The sequence below is a fragment of the Podarcis tiliguerta genome (assembly GCF_965153285.1).
Source record: "Podarcis tiliguerta genome assembly, chromosome: 2".
Lineage (NCBI taxonomy): Eukaryota > Metazoa > Chordata > Lepidosauria > Squamata > Lacertidae > Podarcis > Podarcis tiliguerta.
The window spans coordinates 21,775,145-21,801,585 of NC_139535.1; positions in this window are offsets into that span (position 1 = coordinate 21,775,145).

Genomic DNA, 26,441 nt, shown 5'->3' on the forward strand with positions numbered 1-26,441 from the left:
CTAGCTTGGGATGATGGGAGTTGTAGTCCGGAAACAGCTGGAGACCAAAGTTTGGGAACACACTGGTCTAGAGGGCCCTGTTCCTCCCTGCCCTACTCAGGCATTCAGTGAGGGCTTGGAAGTTACTCACATGTGAGACAAACTCCAGACACTCAAATCAGTTTTAAGACATAGCATGCTCCAGATTTTTGTTCACTATCGTTGGACGGGGCGGCTCTTTCCTCAGAGCCATCAAGGATTTCCTCAGAGCTGCCAAGGATCTGCAGTGGCTGGTGTTTTGGTGTGTTTGAAATGTAAAGCCTCAATTATCTAAAGCCCAGTGATGCTCTAGTTTTGCAGAACACCTTCTGAGAGCAAGAAGAATCATCATCATCTCACATACCTTCCTAAGCAAGCAGACGAGCAAATCCAGGACTTTGTGGGAAGGTCTTTATGCAGCCACTAACAACATTGGAGGCTGAATCCCCTTTGCAAAGTGCCCTACAAGCTAAGCAGCATATTTTCCAGCTGCATTTTCTGAGATCACAAGAGCTTTCGCTAGCAGCCAATTATACATGGGAAGGGCACACAGCTTCATTTACAGAGGGATTGTAAGGAAGATTTCCTTTTGCACTCTGATGTCTTACTCGGCTTGCCTGCTTCGGAATGTCTTCAATGTAGCACTAAATCTCTTGACAGAGCTTGTAGTTCAGATATTTCCGGGCCGGAAAGGACATCTAATATCTTGTTGCAGGCCACCCCAATCTCTGAGAGGAGAGAGATTCGAGGGGTTCCAGGTGTTTCCTTGGGTTGAAGGCCAGAAGAGACTATGGTGTCTTTAAGATATATGGTTTTATTTACACATATACACAACCTGAGCATAGGATGGAGGGACTCACAGCATAGACACCCCAAAATATCTTGCTTCTCCATTAGACACAACTTTGGATCCAGCACAGAGCAAGCATGTCTCTGTGTCTCCAGCTTCCAGTCTGCTTCCAACTCAGCTCAGACACAACACACTGGAGTTTGTTCTCCTACCTAGAGCTTAGGTGACGGGTGAGGAAAAGGTCTGCCCATTTGTTCCATGGCGCAGGGTGACTTATTTGGCATTGCTGAGTGCAGTGCTTAACTAGTCAGCCAAAACTAGACACAGGAAGCGATCGGGCAAGCTTGCTCTCACGAATTCAACCCCACAGATACAGGATTCGAAGAACCGGAAGGGACTCAGGGCATCGTCCCACAAATTCCTAACAATACATAAACCAGGTGGGGAACCTGTGGCTCTCTAGATGTGGTTGGACTCTGACTCCCATCAGCCTCAGCCAGCATGGCCAATGTTCAGGGATGATGGGAACTGGAGTCCAACAACACTTGGCCAGTCACAGGCTCCCCATTGCCAGCCCTGAGCTAGAGAGGTCAATCATTTGACTCTGCAGAAGTCAACTTTCCTATGTTCCATTTCCAGATTTGAAATGTTGGGTTGGCTGAACGTTCTGCTGCTTCTCGCCTTTGTGCTGGCGAGCCACGATTACCCTTTCCAGGCCCTCAGGGAGCAGATGGGCTAGGAAACTGACAGCATGCCAATCACATGCCTTTTCCACCTTAGCAGAAACAACTTCATATTGATTTAGGGCTGTATGCGCCGCGCCGACGCCGATTCTCTTCCCTCCCTCGCAAGACAGAACAAGTTAAAATCGAGCCATAATGCCACACATATGGGAAGTAATGGCCTCATTAAAAGCAACATAGCAGATGTTTGACGGCTGAAGTGTATTGGTGGGTTTGTGCCACCAAACTGACAGGCAGGAGCCGGCAGGAGCTGTTGCCTGCCAAGCTCCCTTCTCCCTTCCCCCTCTTGACCTCCTGGAAGATTTGAAAGGCTGTCCGTCTCCCTTGTATTGAATGCCAGCTTTCACCCTCTGCTGTCAGTTCAAGGGACAGGTAACGCAGGAACAAGGAGAGCGGCCCACAGTCTGTCTCTCTGTCTCTCATCTCGAAATGTTTTCGGTTCCTCAATCGCTTTCTGCATCGAATGCGTTTATGGTAATGCAGGAGAAAGCAAAAGTGTGTGTGTGTGTGTGTGCACGCACACATACATGCACGCACACACACACACACACACAAACGCAAGGGAAACAATTCATCACCCCCAAATAAGCACTGTGGAGGGTGGGGGAATTGTCCTAGCTCTTTGCTTTCTAAAACACAAGATTGTTTCCAAAAACAGCATGTTTTTGTTGTTGTTGTTGCTGCTGCTGCTGCTGTTTTGGCTGTGTTCAAAATGCATTAAATGGGTAAAGATACTTGCTCAGCACTAATAAAGCCACACACACACCGGTGAGTTAGGGACTTGCCCTGCTTGCGAAGACAGGCTCTGGCGGATTGAGCAGAAAAGACCAATAGTGGGTCAAATGGTCAAGAAGGTAGCCCATCTAGGAGAAGGAAAACTCTGATCCTAAACCTCTGCTGCCCTGCAGGATATCTTCAGGAGAAGAAAAGGCTAAAGAGTAAACCCTACACAAACCCAGAGCGGAGTCCCTAAGACGGTTGGATGGCACTTTGTACGTCTCCTTCCAGCGACTTCTGCAGCCAAGTTGGTATAGGAGCCAACTCCTAGGGGCCGTCAAACGTTTTGGAACCCGAATGCCGAAAACCCAGAAGTAATTGCTTCCGTTTTCAAATGTGCCTCAGAAGTTGAACAGCTTCTGCTACCTCCCCCCCCCCTTTTCTCCATTGACTTTCCCACCCGCCCTTTGCGCCTTGGTTGTCGAACGTTTTGGAAGTCGAACGGTCTTCCGGAACGGATTGCGTTCGAAGACAGAGATACCACACTGTATTGCATTCCAGCAGCTCTTCAGAATCAGGCCTGTCACCTGCAAACTGGCTTATGTGGCCACCCTATTTAGTACCCTTTCTGGGTACTAAAAGTGGTATACATCCAACCAATAACAAATATTATTAAATCCATGAACAACAGTATCACTCCTAACAATACTAGACAATTGAAACCAAGAGTCCATTTCAGGGCTGTCAAAAACAAGGCCTTTGGCTATGGAATAACCTCCCCAGAGACACTTGCCTGTCATTTTCTCTGTATAACATCTTTTTGGCAATAGGTGAATACCTATTCATTGACCCAGACTTCCAACTTGTGTCTTAAATCTAGGCTGTAAATTGCCTTATGCTAACTCGGTTGCAAGGAAGTTTTGTGGTGGTGGTTTTGCAGTCTTTCCCTGCTTGCTGTTGATTTTAACTCTTACAGATTGTATTTTAATTAATTTGTTTGTAAGCCACCCAGGGAGTATTTATGGATAAGCAGCTATATATATTCAATAAGTAAGCAAATTGAATTTAATTAGAAAATACAAATAATCAATCTAACAAAAAACAAACAAACCCCAAGTGTCAATTTTAGTAAGTAATGCAGTACAATAACACTCGACGTGGCATTCAGCTAAGTCAGTGTAGGACCATTAAAATGATGAACCTAAGTAAGTCATGTATATGAACTTGAATAGACCTACTCTGAGTAGGACTAGCATTGAATACCCCACTCAGTTGCTAAATATTCATTTTCCTAGAATAGACCACACTATGATAACAGCCTTCAATGACAATCAAAATTCATTTATTCAAAGCAGCAAACATTCCGAGAGCATACTCCTCATGAGCCATTCTAGGAAACAGATTTTGCAACCTGATCATTATTGCAATGACTCAGAGAGGAGATTTCTGTCCTTTTCTTTCTTGAAGTGATGATAGAGTCTGCCTGTCACTGCCTCTGGCTCCACCTACTGTTCACCTCCCTTCCTTTTGCCCTACCAGTCACAGGGGGCTCCATTCGCCACTGATAACGCACTGAAAGAAAAGTGCCTCAAAATGGAAAGAAGAAAAAGTCCCAGTGAAAGAAGAAATCAAGATAACCAACTTTTTTAATATAAAAGAATTGAAATGGTTTATTGAATATTTGCAAATAAATTGTAAACAGATAAGAACATTGGCAGGGTTATTGTGATGACCTGCAGTTTTATAAGAGTATATTTTCAAAGTAGATGAATAAATGAGTAAATTAAGATAATTTGGAATATTCAGAAAATATAAAAAAATAAATTTAAGGAACCGCAGAAAGAGGGGGAAGGAAGTCGAGTTTTGAAATGTGAAAATGATTGTAAAATTATTGAAATGTAAAAAACTGAAAATCATAAAGAGGAGAAGAAGAAGAGAACAAAAGTGCTTTTGAGCTTGAGAACTTAGATGTACAATGAACATCACAAGTGAAATGTTTGCTTTGGCCAAACTTTCAGCAAAGGAGAGCAGCAACACTCTTAGAGTGAAGAAATAACTAAAAGTCTCCATAATTAAGGGAAGTTACTTATTTGATAAACGATCATTACAGCCTGGGCCTGCTTACTCCAGAGTAAGTCCCACAGAGCTTGAAGAAGTCTTGCTCTTGAGTAAGAGCACATAGGCTTAATATATGATGGTTATTTTTAACCACCCTGCTTTGCTTTTCAATAAGGTGCTGTTTTCTGTTTGCCTGATTGCATGGCAGTGCTCTGTTAACGCATGGCATGTGTGCAGATTTCAAGATGTGAGATGAATGACTGGCCTTCCAGTGGGAAGATCAAAAATGTGGAGATGTGTATCTGGTGGGGTCATCCCCTCCGTCTCTTCTGCTCAGCGAGCGCAGCTGAATTTACCATGCAGACAGAAAAGGAAACCAGGCGGCAGAAAAGGGATCATTAGTAACAGCCGGAGACAGCATTCGCCGTTCATGCCTGAAAGTAAGAAACAAGATTTATCTGTAAATAAACAACCATGCTTTCACACAAAAGGGGACAGGCCAAAGATGGATCGGCTATGAGAAGCCAAGAATTTCTCATTGCTGGGAAATCGGTCCTTTTCGCATGCATTAGGATAAGTGTGATATTCTCGGGATCGTTTTGGCCTGGGATTGCCTGTGAAATGGGAAGTGCTGCAATGTCCCTGTGTAAATCCGTGGGGGCACTCGCTTTTTCATAATGTGCGCAGTTCTGGCAGGCCTGACTCCAAAAGCAAAATTGCGAAAATTAGCCCCATTCTCCCAACACATGTATGGGCAATCAACACGTCACATTGTCGAGCCCGGCCTCTGACACCTCCATGCAGCAACCATGTCTTATGTTCACGGCCCATGTCTGCAAATACTGGGTTCACGGAGGAGGTGTGGTCTGTGTGGGCTTTTGTCCCAGAGACAGAAAACTTGTGGCCCCATCTGGTTGTTTCTGGACTACAATTGCTATCGTTCTTGCCCATTGTCCTATTTAATAGGAACATAAGAATACAGTAATACCTCCGCGAATGTCTGCCTTGTCTAGTGTCCATTCCGGTGAATGTTCATGGCAAACCCAGAAGTACTGGAACGGGTTACTTCCAGGTTTCCTGCTTGTGCATGCACAGAAGTGCTAAATCGCACTTCACGCATGCGCAGAAGCTCAAACTGCTCCGCACACATGCGCAGATGTCGCGCTTTGCCCTGCGTCCTTTTCGGGTAGTGGCCGGGGCTCCAAAATGGATCCCGGCCACAAAACAATGTATGGCTGTAACATTTGGAGGGCCACGGGTTGCCTAACCCTGCTCTAGAGCATACTGTGTGTGTATTTGTAGTCTCTATTCACAAGACATCAGCAATCCACAGAGGTCAGGGTGGAAACAATCTTACGTTTCCAATCTTAAATTCAGCTCTACAGATATCCCTCCAAATTGGGGGATTTTTTAAGGCCTCATGAAAATTCACGAGCATTTTAGTGAATTTTTCTCCCAATAAGCACATTTTTATATGCAATTTTGCCCGATAAGCCCCCCCCCAAATTCCCCAATACAATGCATTAATTTACACTATTTTCACTAAGCTATGCATTTATGTGCATACTTTAGTGTAGCGTATGCATTTTTGTACACCTTGGCAGGAGAGCTGCAAGGCAAAATCTGGGGGAAATGTGAATTTCGAAGGATGGCTGGCTTTTGGTCCACACCTTGTTTCATAATGTGTGAATTAGGTATGTTTGCCTTTAAACAGAACCTGCCCACCCTTTGCACATGGTGAAGCACCTGCCTCAGGTGTTGGAAGTGCAGGAGGCGGTGCTTCCGCCACTGAGAGGGAGATGTTCTAGCTTGTGGCATTGCCACTTGGCTTTCCCATCCCTGGGAGAAGTTGAGTGAGCAACAGCCCTCTGAGGAGAAGAAGAAGAGTTTGGATTTGATATCCCGCTTTATCACTACCCGAAGGAGCTTCAAAGCAGCTAGCTTTCTCCTTTCCCTTCCTCCCCCACAACAAACACTCTGTGAGGTGAGTGGGGCTGAGAGACTTCAGAGAAGTGTGACTAGCCCAAGATCACCCAGCAGCTGGATGTGGAGGAGTGGGGAATCGAACCCGGTTCACCAGATTACGAGTCCACCCCTCTTAACCACTACACCACACTGGCTCACTGAGTTCGGCAAGAGCCAGGGCGTTCCTGCAAGCCGGTTGCTGCTTGGCTCGCCCCCAGAGGGGAAAGGCCATCAGCAACACTCTGAACAGCGCCCTGTCTCTCACTGAGTTCGACAAGAACCAGGGCGCAACAGAGGTGTCAGAAGTGCAGCCTGTCAGGCCAAGAAGTGGCAATTCCCACTTTGCCTCAGGTGATGAGACAGGCTGGGCTGCCTCTGCCTTTAAACAAGAACCGAACTGAATTTCTCCCCCAGCTCTAGGGTCAAGGCATATGAGGTGAGAGCAAGACATGAGCAAAAAGTATGAGATGGTGCTACGTCCCATTCCATAGCCAGATGCTGACCACCTAACACTTGAATGTTTCGACACTGGTGAAAGGGCCCAGTTCTCTGCTGCACCCAAGGGCAGCAAGGCAGCGCAGAGCAGGCAGTGTCCTGCAACGTCTTGCTGCAGCTCCCTAACAATTGCTGCCTGAGGTCACTGCCTCACTCCACCTAATGGTAGGGCTGGGTCTATTTGGGATGAGGGTGGCGCTGTGGTCTAAAGCACTTGAGCCTCTTGGGCTTGCCGATCAGAAGGTTGGTGGTTTGAATCCATGTGATGAGGTGAGCTCCCATTGCTCTGTCCCAGCTCCTGCCAACCTAGCAGTTTGAAAGCATGCCAGTGCAAGTAGATAAATAGGTATCACTGCAGCGGGAAGGTAAACGGTATTTCCGTGCGCTCTGGTTTCCGTCACGGTGTTCCGTTGTGCCAGAAGCGGTTTAGTCATGCTGGCCACATGACCCAGAAAGCTGTCTGTGGACAAATGCTGGAAAGTAAGATGAGAGCCGCAACCCCATGGTCACCTTTGACTGGACTTAACTCTCCAGGGGTCCTTTACCTTACCTTTGGTGACCTTACATTTGGGGACAAAGTACAGACACTACTATCACGCCATGCTTGGAAGTTTCCTAGGGCCATCTTCCTGGTTTCCATTAGAAGCAGAATGTTTTCTTGCGGCCTCCATTCTTAACATTTGCCAGAGTGCAATGAAAGATTAAATATATTTATGTTTGCTGTACTTATTTCAGCACAGAAGGCCTTGGCTCCGAGAATGCACAATTTATTATGGATATGGTGGTCATTCCGCACTGACACATTTGGCTGACCTGGAAGGCATAATCTAACAACAAGTGTTAAGAGCATTCTCCTCACATTCCCGTTATGGAGCCGCCTTATCATCGCCCATCTGCTTCACCACAGAGGATGCAGTTCTGTCGCGTGACCAGCAGATGGAACACTTTCTCCTGCTGAAGGATGGCGAGATTAACTTGTGAAAATGTTCATTAGCGGGCCAGTATTTCAGCAAATATATCTCAGCTCAAGTCAGGAAAGCAATCCTGGCGTACTTCAGGTGAGAATCCTGCCTCTTTGTAAAAGACTTTGGTTAAAAAGTTATCTGTGGGTGCCTCTAGAATGTCACTATTTTGCAGGTAGTATTCAAGAAATACTGGAACCTTAGTTGTTGTTTTTTTGCAATTAGAGTGGATTAAAGCACCCTGTTGCCTCGGGGCAACAAATCCACATTTTTTTGAAGAAAGAAAGAAAAGAAGAACAGTAACTAAAGTGAACAGAGAAATGCGCTAGGGGGGGGGGGAAAGTGGGATGAACAAATGATGAATGGGAAGAGGTGTAAACACCCTGCAAGTAAATCAGGATGAATGCTTGCTGTTATATCACCGCCCCATAAACAAATCAGAATGAATGCTCAATAAATGCTTGACATTGTCTAACCGCTGAGTGAGGAAACCAGGACAAATACTGAATAAGCAGGGCATCTGTTTGCGTGTGTCGGGGGGGGGGGCATGCACACACACACAAATGCCAGGGGAAAATATACTTGGAAAGCTGCGCTGGTTTGTACTTGGGTTTTTATAGAACGGATTTCAAGAGCAAGGCTTACAGAAACCTATCAGCTTCCCTGCGCTTTATGTGCTGTGCAGTAGACAGGCTTCCGCCAAACTCCAATATGCAGTTAAACCCCTGACAAGGGCACAGCAGAATGATCTTTGGGGCTATATTGCTATTTTATGATTACAATATACTTGATTATCTTTAATATAAAACAGTAGAGGCTGCCGTTAAAAAGAAGTCTCCCCACAGCAGAAGTCAACGGCGATTGCAAACAAGGCAATAACCCATCGCCTCTCTCCCCCTTCCACCCCTTTAGCTTACTAAGTAATTGAAATATAAACTTAGGAGGAAGAGGAGGAGGAGGGAGATTTATTTATTTATTTAAAAATATTGTTGCAAATTGCAGGAAAGCAAATATGCTCCCATTTGGTTTTTAATCTACTGTAACTGCCTATATCAGTTCTGTGGCTGCTGTTGTTGAATGCCAGTTTGCCTCTGAATAATATCTTCCCCATCCATGAAATGATTGTAGAAGAGGAAGCCAATCTGGTCTGCATCACTGAGACCTGGGTGGGTGAGCAGGGCAGACTTGAGGGTTGGGGAGGCAAAGTTGTTGTGGTCTATAGAAACACCATTTCTCTCTCCTGGCTCTCTGGCCAGGTGAGGGGGGAATCTGGGCCAGATTAGGGATTCTGCTGGTTTACCTCCCACCTCATTACCCAGCAGTCTCCCTGCCTGATTTGACAGCTGGTCTCAGAGGTGGTGTTGGGAACTATCACACTGCTGGTTTGGGGGGGACTTCAACATCCATGCCAAGGTGACATGGTTCCCATGTAAAAAAAAGGTAAAGGTAAAAGACCCCTGGACAGTTAAGTTCACTCAATGGCGACTATGGGGTGCGGCGCTCATCTTGCTTCAGGCCAAGGGAACCGGCGTTTGTCCACAGACAGCTTTCCGGGTCATGTGGCCAGCATGACTACCACTTCTGGCATGACAGGACACTGTGACGAGTGCCAGAGCACATGGAAATGCCATTTACCTTCCCACCACAGCAGTACCTATTTATCTAATTGCACTGGTGTGTTTTCGAACTGCTAGGTTGGAAGGAGCTGGGGCAGAGCAATAGGAGCTCACCCTGTTGCGGGGAATCAAACCGCTCACCTCCCAACTGGCAAGCCCAAGAGGCTCAGTGGTTTAGACCACAGCGCCACCCACATCCTATGGCTCCTATGACAACCATGGGGCTATTCCAAAATTGCATCAGCCCTGTTTTCTTAGCTTGGCAGGAATAGGGTGATCTGAAATTGTGGGATATTGACATCAGTCCTTTGTCATGGTCAGATCACTTGTGGCGACTTTTTTTGAAGATAAGATCACTCGCATCCACCGGGACCTTGACTCCACTGTTACAGCAATGAGTCTTGAGAGCTATCCAGAGCACTGTCTAGTCCTGCCATGTTGGTTGAGTTTCAGTTAGTACGGCTCGATGATGTGGACAAGGCGCTTCGATCAGTCAGAGAAACCACTTGTTCTCTGTACCCTTGTCCCTCTTGGCTGATAAAAACTAGGAGGTTAGAGGAGCTGGCTGGGCCAAGGAAGAGATTAATGCCCTTTGTCTTTCAGTTTGCATATTCAGAAAGTGCAGATTTGACAGATTTGATTGCCAGTGTGTACTGAATCGAAATTTTCCCTCCTCTATCTGGAGATGCTGAGGATTGAACCTGAGATGTTCAGGATGCAAAGGGTGTGCTCTGCCACTGAGTTATGGCCTTTCCCCAAGCTGGTTGTTGCTGTTTTTTGTTTTTTTAATTTAAGGTTGGTAGAGAATTGCTGTAAACAAACGAATGAATGAATAAATATGCTCATGTATAAAAATGGCTTCTGGTGAAATCAAAAAATGTAGCTGGATCTGTGAAAAGAAAGGGGAGGTAAGACTATCACAGGAAAAAAAGTCTGTCACCACTGTCAAGAGTAATACTAAAAGAGTTTTAGGCCCAGAAATCTGTACAATTTATCAGGATTCACAGACCTTCCAGGTGTCCCTATTTTTCAGGGATGTCCCTGATCTTGAGAAGCCCCAGATTCCGATTTGATCCCGAAATGTCCCACTTTTCCTTAGGATGTCCCTATTTTCATTGGAGAAATGTTGGAGAGTATGGAGTTATCCAGCCCCCGAGCCGTCAGAAGGCAATCCTGTATAGGGAGGTGTTTTTTTTTAATGTTTAATGTTTTATTATGTTTTTATATGTTGGAAGCTGCCCGGAGTGGCTGGGGCAACCCAGGAAGATGTGTGGGGTATAAATAGTAAAATTATCATTATGGAATGGGGCGTCCCTATTTTCATCAGAGAAGTGTTGGAGGGTATGGGTTCAGGTGAGAGGAAGCTTCCATCAGGGGGTGGTTCGGAGCTGGCATTTCTTAAAAAACAGCCTGTGAGTCAGGCCATCTGTCAGGATTGGGAGAGGCAGTGGCAGCTCTTGCAAACTTGAGAAAGAAGAGGTGCAGATTTGAGTAGTTTGATTGCAGCACTGAAAACAGAGTGGTTTAACAATCAATCCCTTTTCATGGGGAACTCTGGGAATGGTAGCTCTGTGAGGAGAACAGAGGCCTCCTCATAACTCTCAGCACTCTTAACAAACTGCACTTCCCAGGATGCTTTGGGGGGAAGCCATCTGTGTTTAAATTTGCAACGTAGCGCATTAAATGCGTGGTGTGAATGCTGAGAAGCTGGCAAGTGGGATCTGGTCTCATGTCCAAAGAGGTAAATGTGCTCAGGAGATACACAACAGAGGAAGCACAAGCCACTTCTGCATTTTTTTGTTGTTTAGTCATTTAGTCATGTCCGACTCTTTGTGACCCCATGGACCAGAGCACGCCAGGCACTCTTCCACTGCCTCCCGCAGTTTGGTCAAACTCATGCTGGTAGCTTCGAGAACATCCAACCATCTTGTCCTCTGTCGTCCCCTTCTTCTTGTGCCCTCCATCTTCCCCAGCATCAGGGTCTTTTCCAGGGAGTCTTCTCTTCTCATGAGGTGCCCAAAGTATTGGAGCCTCAGCTTCACGATCTGTCCTTCCAGTGAGCACTCAGGGGTGATTCCCTTCAGAATGGATAGCTTTGATCTTCTTGCAGTCCATGGGACGCTCAAGAATCTCCTCCAGCACCATAATTCAAAAGCATCAATAGGTGCCTTGTACACTGGTGGACCCTTGATATAGCTCATACCAATGATTTGAGACCCTCCAGCATGGTCAGTTGTCACTCTGTATTTGTTGCATGCAGATGTATTTCTGTTCCACTGCACTTCAACTGCTGCTAACATTATTTGCCTTAGTGTCCACTGTGGCAAAATTACTTAATGTCAGGCGCTGGGCAGAGGAGGAATGATGGAGACCGCCTTCCCATCCTGACGGTATGGTGTTTTGAGGGAGGTCACAGCTCAGAGGCAGATGAGGGGGGAAATGGGGAAATAATGGGAGAGGAGAAGGCAGAACCAGAGTGGCAGCTGGCTGACACAGTGTCTTTAGAAAACATTCCAGACCCCCTCATCTCCCAGAGCCTGGCGAGCCTTAAAAGTAGGAGAGCAAAGAACTCAAAGACAGAGGGCACGTAGCAGCACCCGTAGAAGTGATGAATGAGGAAGTGGGAGAGATGGGTGTGTGGGTGGAGATTCACTTGGGACAATGCCATTATCCAGGAGGCTGGGTTCTATAGTCTCTCTCTGTAATATTGAAATAAAAAAGTACGGTAAGAAACTTTTCCTTGTCTATATACTTTCCTGGGCAACCAGCCGGGAGCCGCTGACAGCATCCTGACACTCAGTTTATGTAGTTTAGACAATTAATTATATAAATTACATGGACACCAGTTGTATCCACTAGATTCATTTCCATTATGGATGTGGGGTGAATAAAGAATTTGTACTCCTGTTTCCACTTTCATCAGAAGTATCTGATATTCCTAGATATTCTTTTGGAGTGAAGTTATATGGCTTTAGTAGAAATGTTATAAGGATTTAAGTATAAATAGATTAATGGAATTTTAAAGGTAAAATAAGGTTAGAATGTGTTAGGATAATTATAGGATAGATAACAGAGGAAGATGGAAAGGAATTGCTGAAACATTTGACAGAAGTGGAATACAAAAAGGGAGGTGTGAGGAGGTCGGTGAAATAAGTGAATGAAAGATAAGATATTGAAATTGTTTGAGTGTTTTAAATTGTTTTTGTTTGGTTTTATTAGTTTAATGTGTTTAGTGTTATGTATTGTCTTTATATTGTATTGTATTGTTTTTCCCCTCTGTTTTTATTTGGTTTTGTAGTGTTTAAATTGTTCAAAAAGCAATAAACATGATTTTTTTAAAAAAAGATATTCCTAGATATTCATGATTGCTGGAAAGCTGTTCAAAGAAGTTTTCCGGAAAATAGAGGTTATTCTGCAAAATAGTGCAACAATGAAAGAACCCCGAAAACGCAGCAATCAACCCATACACACTGACTCTTTCCCAAGCCGGAATAAGTCCCGGTTGCCGGGCCAAACTTGGAGCTCATTTTTAAATTATGGAAATGCTTCCCATCTGAACACTGGCAAGAAAAAACTCTGCATGTGTAGCAACTTCCGCCGAGATACAGACACGTAAAATCTCTTGGCATTAGGCAAGTGGAAAAATATAATCTATTGCTTGATTTTGGAGCTGTTGCTTCTCACAACAGTAATGCCAGAGTCACACAGGACCATTTTTAGCATCTCGTCTACATAATAGCTCAAATGAGAATTGGCTCTGTGTCGAATGAGCACCCAGGAGTCCACTGTATCGGCTGTGGTTTTTTCCCTGGTAATAGCATGTGGGCACCAGAGTAGCTTGCATACCCTCTCAACATATTAAATATCCTGCCACTCAACCAGTGCCACCTATGAATTCAGTGCATCTAGATCTGGAGTGTCTGCTGCTGAAACATTCATTGAACACTGTGGATTTAACCGTCCTAGGAAACAGACGAATATATTTTGGAGATAGGCATATCCCTCCGTGGGTGCATTTTGTTTCCCCCCATAATAAGTTATCTTCAAGGTTTCAAACATAGGGAAATAACTAATTTGCACACAGCCTGTTGCTGGATGAGTTTGAGAGTTTAGTGAACTCAGCTATAGGTTTTGAAGCGTTGTTGTTGTTTTTGGTAACATCTCTTTCAGGGAGTAAGGAATAATGCAAGCCACACCTCCATCCATTGATGCTGGAGCATGATCAACTTTCTCCTTCCATGTCCCACAGTTCTGTATAGTGCACTGCACTCCGTCACCTGAAACCATATGCCAACAAATACAGGATCAGACCTCCACCCCCAAAAACCTTTGTGTTTTATTTGCAAGGTGGGGTTTCCTCCTACACCTTCCCCCTCCTTTTTTTATTTTGCACTCAAAATTTCCTCTGCATTCTGGGTGTGTGTCATGGGAAAAGAAGCACTTTGGGACAGATATGACTTTCTTCCTCCTCTTCTTCTTCTTCTTCTTCTTCTTCTTCTTCTTCTTCCTCTTCTTCACCACCAGAGCTCTGATTTGCTGGGAAACGGCATGCATAGCTCTTTCCACTCTGGCCGGACAGAGTCTTCCAAGAGTGTCTCTCTCTAGGAGGGCATTCTGCCTTCCCTGCCTGTGGAGAAGAAGATTTGCAATGTCCCGTGGTGTGTTGGATAAGTTCCCAGGGACCACAGGATTGTGCCCTTAATTAGTTTATTTATTTGAAGATTTCGTTTCAGTTACAAAAGAGAAATAAATTAGCCAACGTTTCATTAACCAACATCACATTAAGCGCTCGTTTCCAGCAGAGCCACCAATTTTTAATTACATATTCTCTTTTCAGAGTCACCTGAGTTCAAATTTACTGGAAGTCTAATGCACAGATAGATCTATCTATGTTTGGCAGGCCTTTTACACATCCCCTTTTTTAGAGTCAACGCATAACAGAAACAGGAACCATCCCCCTAGAAATTTTGCTTGAAATTAGAGTGCAAAGCTGATCCCATGTACATTGGGTCCTCCAGAAATCGTTGGACTCCGGCTCCCATCATCCTGGGCATTGGCTGGGGCTGATGAAGTTGGAGTCCAATGACATCTGGAGGGCCGTAGGTTCCCTAACCCTGCCATATGGTTCATCCTGACTCCTAGCTGAAAGAACACATGCAGAGGCTCTCACTTGTAAGTAAGAAAGAGTTCTTTATTCGTGTCAGGCTTCGTAAATGACGTGATACTGGTGGCCGTAAATGAGCCACTGAATGAGCAAATGAAAGGAATTCTTACCATTTTGTTTCTTTAATAAACACAGTGAAGGACAGAAGAAAGTGTCAACCCAGAATGGTGGTGCACCCAATGAAGCTTACACCCCCTTCGTCCCTATTAATCTATGTCACTCCTACGTCTTGTAATCTGAGCTTGTATCCTCTGTGCTTTCTGTTCTGAGACTTTCTGAGCTCTTCTTGACCTTGGTTTGAGCAGAGGAATGCTGTCCAGGGACTGTGAGTCTGTTAACCCTCTCTTTTCCAGTGTTTCTTCGCCTAGCTGTTCCCCATCCAGTATTTCCCAGCTTCTGCCTTCTGAACTATGCCCCTCTGCAAACCACTGTTCTAAATCTATACTGTCCCACTGCTTCTGGGAAGATTCAGGATCCTGATCAGGAGGGAGGGGCCTCCCACTACTCCTCCTTAGTGCAGCCCTGCCCAGCACAGTCCCTGACAATTCAAGAGAATAATAACTTATCATCTGCTCACCTGGACACCACGGAAACTTATCTAGGAGAGGTCATCACGAGGAATTTTGAGGAGCTGTATGCATGGCACAACTGACCAGAGAACTGGGAACATCCTCCATAACCCATGATCCACGAGAACACAACAATTTCTCATAGGTATTCCAGTCACACACCCCTCCCCAGTGTTATTCAATAAAAGTGTCTGTAGACTAAGGACTGGCCAATGAAAGGACATCAATTTCACTGCAGTACGAGAACAGGAAGGAACTTTTACTCCAGTTTACATTCCCTACAGAATGTAGGGAACCAGAGCTTGGTTTCACTCAGGGGAAAAAAGCCCCCTTTGATTTATAATAAGTTTTCTACCTGATAACATATTATGACTAATTAAAACATAAACCCAGAGGGTACGAGCTATGGGACAAATATTTACTTCTCTGATTAGACCTCCATATGTCTTGCTGGTGACGGAAAATCCAGGTGCTCCCTGCTTCTGGCTGCCTCATATGTCCCCCCCCCCCATTTCCCACCAGCAAAGACTACACTTGTCTTAATTTCCCCTCAATTACACCCAGGCATTAACTAATACTGACTAACTACAGCCCAAAATAATTATTGCTATCTGTTCCCTTTGTAAATATAACTCCAGCACTGAGTGAGAAGAATAATGGCATATTTACAGAAGGCAGCTAATTAAACTCAGCTTCAATTGCCTTCGGTTTGCCAGAAGGAGCCACTTTCAGAGGGAGGGGAGAAGGGAGTGCGGAAGCCTGAACGTACACTGGGAATGAGTCGGTGTAACATTATTCAGGGTTCCCAAGACAAAGATTCAGTTCGAGACAAATTTACATTGGCCATAAAAAAAATCTCATTAAGGAAGATATGAAGATATCACAACTACAACATGAAACTTTCGTTCCTGCCTCGCCTCACCTCACCCTACCCCCACCCCACCAGTTTATTTAAGGAAGAGTATGTATTTCATTGGGGGACGCGGGTGGCGCTGTGGGTTAAACCACAGAGCCTAGGACTTGCTGATCAGAAGGTCGGTGGTTTGAATCCCCGCGACGGGGTGAGCTCCCGTTGCTCAGTCCCTGCTCCTGCCAACCTAGCAGTTCGAAAGCACATCAAAGTGCAAGTAGATAAATAGGTACCGCTCCAGCGGAAAGTTAAACGGCATTTCTGTGTGCTGCTCTGGTTTGCCAGAAGCGGCTTAGTCATGCTGGCCACATGACCCAGAAGCTGTACGCCGGCTCCCTTGGCCAATAAAGTGAGATGAGCGCCACAACCCCAGAGTCGGCCACGACTGGACCTAATGGTCAGGGGTCCCTTTACCTTTACCTATATATTTCATTGTTCCATAGCAGCTGACATTGAAAGCCTCTTTCTTGAGATCCTTGACTGTAATACACTTTCCTTATTGTCAGCACCTTGAAGACGTGATCTGTTGAAGCACCATCATCAGAGAGACGGAAATGTTAAAAGACTTGTGAACCTCCCTTTGCTTAACTGCACAACAGCAAAAGTGGGTTTTGCAAGCCTTTGTGGTCATTAGGAGACTTAAAACGTCCAAGCCTGGAAGGACAAAAACACCTTCCATCCATTAAGTGATGGCCAGAAGACCTCACTGTCCTTGACCCATTTGAACACATTCCTATCTGGACTGTTGCCTGCCTTATATGGATTTATATGTTTACATTAAGATGGATGTATTGCCAGCTATTGTATTCTTAATATGAGCCAATGTTGTTGTCGTCTTCTTCTTCTTCTTCTTCTTCTTCTTCTTCTTCTTCCTCTTCCTCTTCCTCTTCCTCTTCCTCTTGTCCTCCCCTCCCCTCCTCCTCCTCCTTCTCCTTCTTCTCCTCTTCTTTTCTTTTCTGAAATTTGTTATTAAAAATCAAGACTTAATAAACTTTTCAACATTCAAGTTAGGCTTCTGCCTATGTGGACAAGGTATCATTTGGGGGTGGGGGGGTCTCATTCTCTGGACAAATTATAATTTCTTTAGAGTTTTTGACATTGTGGGGATTTGAGTTTAAGATGACAAAGAGTTTCTTTCCAGTAAACATTTCTTTAGCCTCTCTGAAAAAGACCTGTGGGAGGAGTTAGCTCGCGATGACTTGCTCTGGGCTTTGATTGATGCATGGTCACCTTAGAAGGCTGCAGACTGCAGACCACTGGTGAGATGATCTGTAGAATGAATGAAAGAGCTTTCACAAATAACCCTCAGCCATCTCAAAAGTAAGGTAAGTATCACCACCCATGAGAATGTCACCGAAATTTTCTTTCTCCTTTGATAATTATCAATGCAGTTCTTTTCTGATGGGTAATGGTTAAAGATTTGTTTTATTTTTGCTCAGCTCTAATGAAAAGCCTGGGATCTCCTTACCTGTATGGCCGGAGTATGACTTTAAAAGCTAGCATGAGATTTTCAGAAAGCTTTACAAGATGCCAGAAGGTGGTGTTGCTTCAAGCAGACAAGACCTGATTGCGTAGATCTAATCAAAGCTCATGTTTGGTGAGGATGCCGTTTGCTAAAGAGAGATAATTCTAGCCATTCCTGCAAATGATGCAAGAAGGACCATATGAAATATTGCAGAGAAAAGTATGAAGAGCATTATTAATGAAGGAGTATTAAAAGTAATAGTGAAATTAATGAAAGGCAGATTAAGTGATAAAGACTGAAACATCTTCAGATGCGGTTGATGGAAGTCCAAAATATTGTATAAGATACAAAAAGATGTTGTACGTTTTTTGGAAAGTTTATGTAAAAATTAATAAAAATATATTTAAAAACAAAAAACAAAATATATAATACATTAAGACATAAAATCCAACAATCGACTGAAATACAGCTTAAAATCAGATTAAAATCCAAATAAATTACCCTTTAATCATTAAAAGGGGCGGGGGGAGAAGGTGTGTGTGTTTGCATTCCTATGGAAACCAACAGCAGAAAGCATATCCAAAGGGACATAATTATTGGGAAACGCCATAGCCCAGTAGCTGAGCACTTGCTTTGCATACAGAAGGTCCCAGGATCCATCTCCAGCTCTAGACTCCCTTGTCTAAAACCCTGGAGAACTGCTGCCAGCCCGTGTAGACAATACTGAGATAGATGGACCAAGAATCTAACTCCGTAGAAGGCAGATGGCCATGTGTCCTGCTCTTTTCACAGTAGTTGCTCAGAATTCGAAATAATTTTGTGAGTTTCTTGAACGAAACATTGCCTGCACTGGACTTTCTAGGTACGACAGTGAATGATCCTCTCCATCTTTCTTTGCTTCTGATTTCTAAATTTGCCCACCCAACCCCCTTCGGCAGCAACAGTTTGCAAGGCATCTGGCCTCTCCTCTCCTCTCCTACCTCCTCCCATGTTTAATTAATTCCTTTAATTTTGACACAAATGAGCATAATAGGACTAAATTTTGCCATTTAGGTGAAATTGATTGGTAATTACGGCGTGCACGAGAGGCTTGGCTCCGCACACCATCGCAGAGTGACCTCTTTGTCAGCGTGGCTCAGCAAGTCTGAAATGTTCCTTGTGTGAAAGTAAAGGCAGCATGTCTTAAACTGATGCACATGGGGAACATGGGGACCGGGAGGTGCAGCCTTCCTTTTAAAGAAATGAAAATTGCGATGCTTTTCAGCAAAAGTGTTTGCTGCTTTGCAGTCTCAGATTTCATCAAATTTCTTGCAATTTTTCCCCAACTGTCTTTCAGTCTCAGTGCACAAGCTCTGTTCATTCCCAGAGTGGCAATGCTCAGCAGCCCTTGAAATTATTTACAGTGTGAAATTTCAGTTTGAAAAAAACAAAATGTGGTGCGGAAGAGAAGGGTCCATTCTGATTATTTCTTGGGTTACAATGCATCTCAATAGATAGGTGACTTGTATATTGCTTAAGCTCAACACTTTTTAGAACAGTGAAGCTATTTTTGTAACATCTGATGAGCGTATTAAAGGTAAAGGGACCCCTGACCATTAGGTCAAGTCATGGCTGATTCTGGGGTTGCGGCGCTCATCTCACTTTATTGGCCAAGGGAGCTGGCGTACAGCTTCTGGGTCATGTGACCAGCATGACTAAGCCGCTTCTGGCGAACCAGAGCAGCGCACAGAAACACTGTTTACCTTCCCGCCGGAGCGGTACCTATTTATCTAGTTGCACTTTGTGCTTTCTAACTGCTAGGTTGGCAGGAGCAGGGACCGAGCAACGGGAGCTCACCCCGTCATGGGGATTCGAACCGCCAACCTTCTGATTGACAAGTCCTAGGCTCTGTGGTTTAACCCACAGCGCCACCCACCTCCCTAAGGTCTGTAGACTCAACCCTTTATCTTGCACATCATATTCTGCACTTCATTCCTGGACCCTAAAACCATTGTTCCCTGATCAGTGTATTAACCTGGATTAAAAGATGGACAGACAACAGAAGATGGGCAAATAGGGACAGCAATAATGTTATGATACACAAAGCATCACATTAAGTGAGTCCTGTTCAGAATCATTTCTGCTGTCATCTACAGAGGCACAACATAGCCATCATAGCTAGTAGCCCTTGATAACTAGCCACTTATAAACGCCATCTCCAACTCCTTGAAAGATTCCATCAACAGTGTCTCCGAAATTTTTTAAAGGCGAACTAATGTCAGTGTACTGGAAGAAGCAAAGATCACCAGTGTCGAAGCAATAATTCTTCAACATCAGCTTCGTTGGACTGGTCACATTGTTCGGATGCCTGATTATCATCTTCCAAAACAACTACTCTACTCCAAACTTTAAAATGGAAAGCGTAATGCCGGTAGTCAGCAAAAGAGGTTCAAAGACTCTCTCAAGGCAAATCTTTAAAAATGTAGTATAAACACCGACAACTGGGGAACACTGGCCTGCGAGTGCTCCAATTGGAGAACAGCCTTTACTAAAGGTGGCATGTGCTTTGAAGACACTCGAACTCAGGATACAAGGGAGAAACATGCTAAGAGGAAGGCACACTTGGCAAATCCACACCGTGATCAACTCCTGCCTGCAAACCAATGTCCCCACTGTGGAAGGATGTGTGGATCCAGAATTAGCCTCCACAGTCACTTACAGACTCACTGTTAAAACCATGTTTATGGAAGACAATCTTACTCGGCTAAGAGTGATCGACAAAGAAGAAGAAGAAGCCATTGATAGCTTCTTCTTCTTCTTCTTATTATTATTATTATTACTACTACTACTACTTCTTATTATTATTACTACTACTAATAGTAGCAGTAGTAGTAATATTATTATTATTAATAATATTACTACTACTACTATTAGTATACCACCCTTCATTTTTATTTTTAAATATACAATATGAGAACACAAAATACATTTTTAAAAAGCAAACCAATAACTGCCCTCCCACAAACACATTTGAAAGGCCATAGATTGTTCCATCAGCCAAAGACTTGGATACAGAGAACTGTTTTTGCCAGGCACCTAAAGATATGTAACGAAGGTGCCAGGGTAGCCTCTCTGGGGAGAGGATTCCACAAACGGGAGCCACCACAGAAAAGGCCCGTTCTCATGTTGCCACCTTCCACAAATTTGTCCTCCTTTAAGGCCATCAAGTTGGTGACCATCACTCTTTCCAAGCCCACCTGTTGAAATTTACAGATGTGAGGATACTCAGTGGCATCACAGACATGAAGGAGCCTGGGATATGTAGTCTGCAGAGTGGCTCATGTCCCTACAGAAACCTTCTGTTGGCTGCTACTACAGTCCCAGCCATCTCCAGGCAAACTTTTTGTGAAGCAAAGGCTAGCAGTATAGATTATGACTTAGGAAAAATATTCGGTTCAAATTCATTTGTGCTCTGGCTCCTATATCGAATGCACGCAGAGCAGCTGAAAATGCTGCTTCTTGCTTGATTCAGGAACCCTCACAGTGAGACCCTGAGAAGTTTCATGGAATTGAGGGCGAAAGGTGTTGTGTGAGATGCTGTTCATTGAAAGCGATGGGAGGTGCAGTGGGAAAGAAGCACAATTGAAAAAAGAAGAAGACTCATTAATAATTTGGCGGCCGTTTGGTTTAATAAGAAAGTTATTGATTGGCTATAACGGTGCTCACCACTAGGGAAAATTACATACAGTTTGCAAATGTCAGCTATCAGTGATTTTGGGGGATTAACGCTGGAATGATGGGGAGCGCCGCTGAAACCCTCACCTGTTTTGCCTGACGATTTATTGTTTCTTTTCTTTCTTTCATCATTCCCCGAAGCAGAACTGCCGCATTGATTCAAGAACCTCTGCAGGCAACAAAGTTCCAGACCTGAAGAGGAAAGTCCTCATTACTTCAAGTAAGATATCTGCTACTTCTAGCTCCATGAGATTTAGACGCTTATCAGCTGTAATTTAGCAACTAGAAGCATGGGCAAGAAGAGATGACAGAGTCTGTATTTTCTACTGCTTTCACACTTAATTTTTCTTGATAAACTTGCTCCTCTCTCTCTCTCTCTCTCTCTCTCTCTCTCTCTCTCTCTTGTCTAAGCAAAAATGTTTTTAGCAGGAGCAGAAGGAAGGTTCCTGCCAATATTTTCAACGGGAATGGGGAACCTTGGGTCCAGCGTTCAGATGTGGCCCCCTGGGTCTCCCCCTATGACCCTTGGTCATCCTAGGTCATATCTCCTTTCCCCAGAATCCAAACTCTCCCTAGTCTCTGGGGTCAGCAGGTCATCAGCATCCCAGACTCTGAGATTTTGGGGACCAAAACCTGAGACCTTGGGGCAGCCCCTGGTGATGCCACAAGGGGCTGGGGTTGCCACCTTTGTTCTGGCAAAATACAAGGCAGGGCAGTTGAGGGACGTTCCCCCCCCCCCCCAAATCTGGTGCTGAAGTGACTTCAAAGCAATCCATTACAATCTACTGCAGCCTAACAGGATGGCCCTTCTGGAATGTGTCATGAATTTGTAAATCTGTCTGTGCTTGGCTACCCAGGTTTTAAATATGTGGTCTTTCAAACACATGCATTTGGAGAGGATCCCTCACTTGGCAGATTTAGATAGATGATAGATAGATAGATAGATAGATAGATAGATAGATAGATAGAAGACACAAAATACAGGACAGAACTGTATCAATACAGAATATAGCATTTTACACTGAAATACAGGAAAATACTAGGGACACGGGTGGCGCTGTGAGTTAAACCACAGAGCCTAGAGCTTGCCGATCAGAAGGTCGGCGGTTCGAATCCCCGCAATGGGGTGAGCTCCCTTTACTCAGTCCCTGCTCCTGCCAACCTAGCAGTTCGAAAGCACGTCAAAGTGCAAGTAGATAAATAGGTACTACTCCGGTGGGAAGGTAAACCATGTTTCCATGCGCTGCTCTGGTTCCCCAGAAGCAGCTTAGTCATGCTGGCCACATGACCCGGAAGCTGTACGCCAGCTCCCTCAGCCAGTAAAGCGAGATGAGCGCCGCAACCCCAGAGTCGGCCACGACTGGACCTAATGGTCAGGGGTTCCTTTACCTTTACCTTACAGGAAAATACTATATTGTAAAGGACAGGTGGCAATACTACAGGGGCGGGCCACAGTGATGTCATTAAGCATGACACATTAAGCATGAAGCCCTGTTGCTGAGAGCATGTCGTTCAAGTGAATAAACACAAAGTCTAACAAATGAGCACGTAGGTCCCTGGTTGGAAATTAAAATGGAAACCTTCTGATCGGCAAGTCCTACGCTCTGTGGTTTAACCCACAGCGCCACCCGCGTCCCTTCAAGAGACTACCTTACACTGCGTTTAAAATCAAAATCGCACACAGAGCGGGGGGGGGGGAGTCCAACAAGACTTTTGTGGCTTTCTCTCTCTCTCTCTCTCTCTCTCTCTCTCTCTCTCTCCCCCCCCTCTCCCAGCAAGGAGGCAATACTGCGAAGGCTCCTCTCGCCCCCCCGCTGCCCTGCCCAACTTTATCTTTCAACCACTTGGTTGTGCTTCATTTGGAATTAGATTACAGCTGCTCCATCCCTGCATTGTAACGGCGTCACACAGCACTGCACCTGCTGATGCATCGAGCAGAGCGGAGGTGACCCCCAAAGCCTATGGGATCAATTCTAAGTATTGCTGTATAATGAAAAACACATTTCCTTAATTCCCCACCCCCACCCCCATCGATTCTGCACACACTCTCCTCTAATGCGCCTTTGGCTTTGATAATGCAAAAAAATAAGAAGAAAGAAAGACAGAAGAAGTGCCCAGTGACTGACATTGGCCTCTGGTCTAATTGGTTTAGAGAGTGGCACCCACCCAGGGAAGGCACGCTATGGCTATATTTGTCTCAGAGAAGAATACGGTGATGCCAGCAAAATTCTTTGGGGAGAAAGGAGATCATACACCCTTAGCCTGGCACTGCATTCTATTGTGAAGCAACAGTGGTGGCTATTTAAGAAAGTTTTCCCTGGACATGGAGGGAGAATGTTCTTTTCTGCCTGAGGGCTACATTCCTTTCTGAGCAAATATGAGAGGGCCACAAGTTGGGCACAGCCAGAGGGAAATGTAGGTGGGGCAGCGGGTATAGATTTTGCCTTGTTTCTACACATGCCCTCCCCATCCTTCATCAGCAAAGGCATTTTCAAGGATACAGACCAGTGAGGCATTGAACCAAGAGGCATTATCAGGGTTCAATGACATGTTCCCGCAATAACACTCAAGGAGCACATGAAGCAGTGAGGATCACAGTGTTGGGAGGTCAGCCTACACTTGAGTAGGACCCTGGTAGAGACACATGCCCAACTAGCATGTTCTCTCCTTCCTGGTTGATCGTTCCGGAGCTTCAAAAGCTTTCTTCTGCCCGAACATCATAGCGACCGATGCCAACAGACATCGGCACACTTAGAGATCCGCAGAGTCTTCGCAGCTTGCGTAACAGACCTCAGCAACTCAGCATTTTGGCAGAAGCGGTGAATCGGAGCCCACGCGTGTGCAGGTGCGCAGATGTGGGTTGCGTTCCTTTCAGGTTGCGAAGGGGGCTCCGGAACGGATCCAGTTCGCAACCAGAGGTACCACTGTAATTTGTTTTATCTTTATGCAAGCAGAACTTCTGCTAATATTTACTTGTCCCCTCTGGTTAAGTGCTGAGATACAAACGGAACAACATTATTTAAGTCAAATATTCTACGTCTCTTGAAAATGCTGCACATGGTGTGTGTTGTTTTTTTTTTTTTAATGTCCCGTCATTTCTTGTTAGCGTTTTGCAAAACATTCCTAGTCCTTGTCAGCAACTCCAAACAGGCCGTCATATGAATTATCTCTGGTTGAAAGCACTGATCGTAGATAGAAATGGTTTCCTTTATTGTTACCTGAGCGATAAAAATGCACTCAAGCATTCTGAGTACAATGGGCAGGAAATGGGGCCTAGCGGTCCACCTCTGTCCTCGATCCACTCAGGAAACTCCATTGGGTATGGAGATGTAGCCAATGGTGACTTGTGCCCATTGGAACTGGTAAGGCAGAAGGCAGGAAGGCCAGCGATGGAACCAGAGTCAATGATAGGCTGAGCCAGAGCCAATGACAGGCAGAGCCAACTCATTCAAGTTCTGTCCCCATTCACTTCCCTGCTGAGTTGTGGAAGGGCAACACAGAGACTAAAGAGGAGGAAGCTGATGGGTAATCTCAGCCTCTGCACCAGATGTACATGAGAAGGGAGACAGGTGGGGGCTTGCTGAGGACATGCTGAGGTTAGTGGGGCAGTTCAGACTAATGTAGGGATGCCATATGTCTGGAATTTCCCAGGCATAGCCAGAATTCGGCCCTTGTAAATAGCGTCTGGGTGGAAATCTACTTTATTTACATATAAACACACACGGAGCACTGCAAAGTGGCTCCCTCTCTCTCTAGCATCAGACAGCAAAGAGAAAAAAAGAACAAAGGACAATAGTCCCACTTCATGGAATGCAGTAACACAAACATCCTGTCTCCATCACTTCCCACTCTGTGGAGTCAAAACATATACCGTCATGTGATAGACAAAAATCCCATGACTCCAATCACGGAGCAGGAATTCTAACACACAGCCTGGGGGAAAAGGTGTGACTGAGGGAAGGGGGGTATAGCTTGGAGAGTGTCCTGAGGGCCAGGTGGAGAGACTAGGCAGAGCGAGAGGGCCTGAGGTTATATAAAGGAAAGGTTGTACGACTTATCACCCTAGAGATTTTGGACCCAATTCTCCTGGGACAAACAGAACTCTCCCCTGTGCTAGAAGTGACACTAGTTGTTTCTCTTTCCAGTCTGTCCAGCAGCGCTTGGTGGCTTTAGCATGGCTCATTCCAGTGCTCCCCTCTGTTCTCCATGTTTTCTACATTCCTCTTCTTTTGCTGCTGCTACTTTCCCTGGTTACTGCTGCTCCTTTCATTAGTAGCTCCATCTGCCAATGGTTTTCTTCATGCATTCTCATCGCTTCTCTGAGGGTTAGAAAAAAGCCCCAACCCTCCATCCTTCAATGTGTTAAGAAAGTATACTGTACTCGCCAGATAAAGATATTATTTAGACACTCATTAAATGGATATGCAAGACGATTCACTTTGCCTAATATCCTCCTCCATCACTGTGGCAAGAAAAGAGAACCGTTTGAGAAAGAACTGAAAGTTATTAGCACAATTTCCAATAACTATTTTTTATTCCCATTGACCCTAATGAGGCTGCAGGAGCCGCAGATTGATAAGGAGTTTCAGCCATTAGTTGTCAACTTTTGGGAACATTTATCTCCTTATCACACTTATTCCTGAATGGTTAAGAATGTAACATAAAGAACCTAAGAACCAAAGGACCATCTAGTCCATATTCTGTTCTCATAATGGCCAACCAGATGTCTATGGGACCCAAGTTCATCAGCATTTTCCCAACTTGTGGTTCCCAGCAGCTGGTATTCATACTGCCTCCAACTGTGGAAGAAGAACATAGCCATCACCGCTCATAGTCACTGAGAGCCTTGTCTAAGAATTTGTCTAATACTTTTTAAAAAGCCTTTGAAGTTGGTGGCCACCACTACTTCTTGTGGGAATGACTTCCATAATTTATGTGCTGCATGGAGGAGCACTTTCCTTTGTCAGTCTTGAATCTTCCAACATTCAGCTTCATTGGATGTCCTCAAGTTCTAGTACTATGAAAGAGGGAGGAAAGCTTTCCTCTACCCACTTTCTTCTGTACCCACTTTTTTCATAGGCATCCTTCCTCCCACATCTATGTCAAATATTTTGTTTTAATGACGGTGTGAATTTGATTCAGTTACTAAGAAGAGGACTGGGGTTGTCATCAACTAAGTTCGACTCAGAGTAGAATGAGTGACCTAAGTGAGTCATATGTTAACCTCAATAGCTGTACAGTGGTACCTCGGGTTA